The following is a 5,073-nucleotide window of genomic DNA, read 5'->3' as shown; positions in this document are numbered from 1 at the left end:
ATATGGAGGCAAAGAATTTGTTAAAGAGGTCAGCTTTATCATCTGGTACAACCACCAGATTTCCAAGCGTGTCCAGCAGGGCCCCTATGTTACCCGGTGCCTTCTTTTTACTCCCTATATATTTAAAAAAGGGCTTGTCTTTGATCTGGGTCACTAGTTCCAGTTCTGTGTCCGGCTTAGCCTTCCTAACAGTCCTCCTACAGTCTCAAGCAATGGAGGTATAATCCTCCTTGGTGATGGCCCCTCCTTTCCATCAGGTGTATGCCTCCTTTTTAGCTTTCAGATGATTCTGAATGCCTTTCTTTGGTGAGCCGTGGGGGCTTTTGAGCACTCTTGCCCCCTTTGACTCACGTTGGGATTGTTGCCCTTTGGGCTCAGAGGATCATTTCCTTATGGAACGACCACTCATCTTGGACTCACAACTCCCCTCCCCTCCGGGACCTCAGTGACATATGCATATCTTATTACTCTTTGAACATAGTCAATCCATCCTTAGGAACATTCTTTTTTTAAAGTGATGTGTAAAAAACATTGGTATTAAATCGAGCAAGCCTTCCCCCACTTAAACTTCTTGATGCATCCATAATAGTACAATGCAGATGACCATGAAGTTTTACAGCATTAAACATACAAACATCTAGTTGGACAGATGAATTTAATATTTGAGTCATGCTTAAGTTTTCCTCAACACCTGAACAAGATTTGATGATTCTGAGCAATATGTGATGATGAGGAGCATGAATTTGCTATCCCAGTACATTATTTTATTATTTTAGGACATTTTCTGATATTTCCCCCAAGTTTTAGATATAAAAGTATATGCTATATTTGATGACTATCTAATATTCATCAAAACATGAGGTTCTTTTTTTAAACCAATTATGTTTATTTGATCTAATATGATTTGGAACCTTACAGAAAAAACGCAAGAAATATAATAAATAAAATATGCCATTAAGTAACAACAATGAAACACAATAAAATAATACACACACACACACACACACACACACACACATATATAACCTTAACGTCTTTTCAGTAGAGAAACTATATTTTGCATAAAATTAAACCTTAAAACCATAAATGAAAACTACATAAGCAGTCACTTAAATATTAACATAATTACATTTTCTGAATGACCTAAAACTTTGGATTACCATTACTTTAAAAGACAAAATTCAGGATGAACATAACTAATACATATTATACAGAACATAAAAAACAGATCAACAACTTTACGTGTCCTCTACAAAGAAAAACTCTAAGGTTTCTCAACTTTTTCTTGAAAGCACTAAGGAATACCTTAGATGAAGGGAATTATTCCTTTCAAAACTCAGCTTTTCTTTATACAGAATTTCCTACAATGCTTTAAGTATGTCCTGAACATCTATTTATAAAATGTGAGACTCTCAAGATGCGCTCAAGTCCAATGCATTTGCTAAATACATTAGTTTCCAATAGTGCAGCTGCAACTAAATTAGTAACATTTTTCCTAAGAATACTATCATCAGTTCTTTACAAGAATCAGCTGTCAGAATAATTTGTGGTATATCTTTATCATCTGCAATTGTTTACTTTTTTTTTTTAAAAAAAAGGAAAGAAATATCTACAATCTCCAAAAATGATAATATTTCAAAAAACAGGTTTTAAATAATATAAATATAAGAAACCAGTAGTCAAATCTTTGCACACAGGAAAAAACTATAGGAGCCTAGCATAATTAAGCATCATAAATTAGACAAACTAAGTCTATGTTAGAAGCAAGGTTTTCAAATCTCAGCAAACATACAGTTGAAGCCAGTAAAGAAAGATCCAAGGCAGCAGCAACATATGAATCACTTTTCATGATTAGCCTTAGCTGTATCATTTTAAACAAACTGAAATTTTTTGCTAGAGAAGAGAGTAAGGTCATTGAGAAATTCAGTAATCTAGCCAGAGGTCACGACAAAAGCATGTGCTTTTTGACACAGTTCAACATTATTCCAGATAAAGTAGGACAAGAACATTTGTAACACCAAACAAATCAAGGTTGAAAACAAGTATTTCAGCAAGACTGTATTTATAGATAAAAAGTTACATTCTTGTGTTGAACTCTCCCCAAGGTGAGTCAGAAGCACTTCTTATCCACAAAGCATGTCAATCAGGCAGAAAGATTATAACTGTACACTATGAAGAGCTGTGAATCAGTGGAGTAAATTCAGGACAGGCTAAACTGCACTAGAGGACAGACTAATAAACATAAAAACAAAGCCATCATTGGCACCAGAAGCTCATCATTCACTAACACGTGACTAAATTGAATATAGTAATACCTTTGTTCTCATTGAAAGCAGAGTCTCCAAAGAAAGTTCAACATGGAAAATATACTTTAAAAGCATGTGCACATAGAAATTCCATTTTGGGATTTAGCTGAATGAGAAGTTTCAAAGATCTGAGATGCAGGGAGGACTTCATATTGGTGTCAGAAAAGAATAAAGTTAAAATAGCTTTATTATTATGAACCTGAATTGCAGAAATGGTGCTGTGCATGCTCCAAATGTAAAATATGTTAAATGTTTTAAACTTGACTTGCTTATTTGATTTTTCATCTCTCTTCATTTGCATACAACAGCACTGTCAGAATACTGTATCACTCCTCTTGCTTATGATTCATCAAGATCCAGATACCAAGCAAGAATGAAACATGTTTCACTACCAGCAGCAGCAGCAGTAGCAGCAGCTTACAAACATATTCCATACTTTAAAAGAGAATCATGAGTTTTATTAAGCAACACAGCATCTGGCACTTAACCACCTCTGCACCCTGACACATTATACTGAATCAGTCTCAAACAAGTAGAGATGAGAGGTTTGATGGCATAACAGCACATAATAGTAAGGCAACCTATTTTGAGACATTTTGTAGAATATCAGGAAACTACTGATCCTAAAATTGAAGTCAGTTACTACATATGCTAGGCAAATCACACCATTATGCCCTTATACACATTTTAAAAAATGGGAAGGAGTTTGAATCAGGCTGAAATAGAAATGAAAATTTTGCACCAATATTTTATAATGTTGTAGTAACTAGAGGTGCATAGATACATCAGTCCCATATTGGAACCAATATAGGGAAAATTGACAGTATAGGCAATCGGCATTAATTGCCCAGTGTGGCCGATAAATGCCCTATGCATACACATAGCCACAGCATGCACGCAGCCAGAAGTGTAGCCCAGTGGCTTGGGGAGTAACATCTGGCTAGTAAGTCTGTTGTGGGGGAAGTTGTAGGGGGAGAGAAGGAGCATGGAGAGGGAAGAGGTGTGTGGGGGGGGAAATCAAGGCCCCCACAATGAGGGAGGGAGGCAGGGGGCAAGCATTGCTCAGCTGGGCAAGGCAGGGCACAGGATGGACCCACAAGCAGCTCATCCGAGGGACATGGGGGGGGGGTCAGCTCTTGTCACTGTACACAACCCGGGAGGGCATGGGGGGGGAGGGTGTCCCTGGATCTGCACAGGGCGAGAGCAGGCTGCTGGTGCAGGCTGAGGCTGCACTCAGGGCACGTGGTAGTGCTGGGAGTGGGGATATGGCAAGTTTTGGGGTAGCTGCAGCCCCCCCCATAGCTCCCCTCCCAGTGCTTCCACCGCCACCCACACCAAATGCAGCCCCAGCCCCACACCCCACTGGGAAGAGCCCAACACAGTCCTGGCCCCAGACCGCAGCAGCAGCCTGCCCTCGCCCACGAATCTCGGGGCACACCCCCCTCATGCCCTTCTAGGGTGCACTCCCCGGCTGACCGGCTCTGTCCCACGTCCCACCCCGCCCCGGCTGAACAGCGCCTGCCCCTGCCCACTCCCTCCCTCATTGTGGGGGCCTCAATCTGCCCCCCCATGCCCCTTCCCCCAACAATAGACTTACCAGCCAGACGCCGCTCTCCACACTGCAGAATCCACTCCATGACAGAATCGAATTGGTATCGGCCAATATGGCTCCTTAAAAATCGGCTATCGGTATCAGCCCAAAAAATCTCTATCGGTGCACCCCTAGCAGTAACTAGCCATATTTGACAGCTAGGCAATCATTTAATTGGTGGTTCAAATTATCTTAGTTGTACAATGGCAAGCAGGATGAGTAATTATTGAAAAAACATTATTTCAGCAATCTCATAAGGTACTTAGTCATCTTGGTCTGACGTCAGACAGAAAGTAGGGCAGGTTATGGTACTAAAGCGCACTTTTACATGTGCTCCAATGCATTCTGGTTAGAATGTGTTGGAGGAAATTTGATTAATCAAGTCTCCTTGAGTGTTTTAATCTGAACACTGGTGTGCTGCAGTATCTTGTGTATTTAGTGTCCCTGCATTTCAAAGTGGTAGCGAGGGTGCTCAAACTAAAGCTCGCTAATATTTTGGCTTCTTTCTAAATACTAGACTTGTTCAATGAGCTTTAGTTCATGCAAGATGCTGATAAAATGCCTGCAGTGTCTCATGTAAAGTAGAGAAACTCCCGAGAGCTGTCCTAATTAAAATGCCACCCAAACGCCACCCCAGAGCACAAATATAGGTGCCATTAGAGACTAACTGGTTCCAAGAAGCATGAGCTTACATAAGCAACAAATTACTTTGTCAGACGTTGAAGTATCTAATGAAGTGGTATTGACGAAGCAGGTTGTTGCCTATGAAAGTTTATGCCTCTCTGAACCAGTTAATATCAAAGGGCATCTTTACACAAGCTCCAGGCGTGAGAAGGGTGGGCACTTTAATTAGAGCAGCTGTTGAGAGCCACTCTAATTAAAGCACCCACAGTGTCTCATGTATTCGTTGTCCTGCATTTCAAAATGGTGACAGGGGTACTTTAACTAAAGCTTGTTCAATGAGCCTTAAAGTGCCCCTGCCACCATTTTGAAGCACAGGGATGCTGAATACATGTTCCAGCAGGCACAATTAATCAAGACCACTCCAATGCACTCTAACTGCAACACATCAAAGCAGGCATCCTACATGTATACAGGCACCCTAAGGTGCCAACCTGTCCTACCTTCTGGTTGACTATATAGAATCATAGAAGTAGGGTCGGAAGGGACCTTGTA

At 40.7% G+C, this 5,073-nt stretch overlaps 1 protein-coding gene across 4 annotated transcripts in view; it reads right to left on the bottom strand.

Annotated features, from left to right (window-relative positions):
- Positions 1-5,073, bottom strand: part of CNTN1 (contactin 1) — a 615,999-nt gene that overhangs the window by 506,170 nt on the left and 104,756 nt on the right. For 2 of the 4 annotated variants that reach the window (XM_019514584.1, XM_019514586.1), the window contains exon 1: positions 2,081-2,160. The exons of 1 other annotated variant lie outside the window; for it this stretch is intronic. The gene's annotated coding sequence lies outside the window, so the exon portion shown is untranslated. Of the gene's footprint in view, positions 1-2,080; positions 2,164-5,073 lie in introns of those variants that run through there. One more of the 4 variants, XM_019514588.1, reaches the window with a different exon arrangement.

Source organism: Gavialis gangeticus, unplaced genomic scaffold (genome assembly GCF_001723915.1).
Source record: "Gavialis gangeticus isolate Ggan-Ray unplaced genomic scaffold, GavGan_comp1, whole genome shotgun sequence".
Classification (NCBI taxonomy): Eukaryota; Metazoa; Chordata; order Crocodylia; family Gavialidae; genus Gavialis; species Gavialis gangeticus.
Note: the sequence above shows the minus strand (reverse complement) of the source record. Positions and strands in the feature narration are given on the sequence as shown.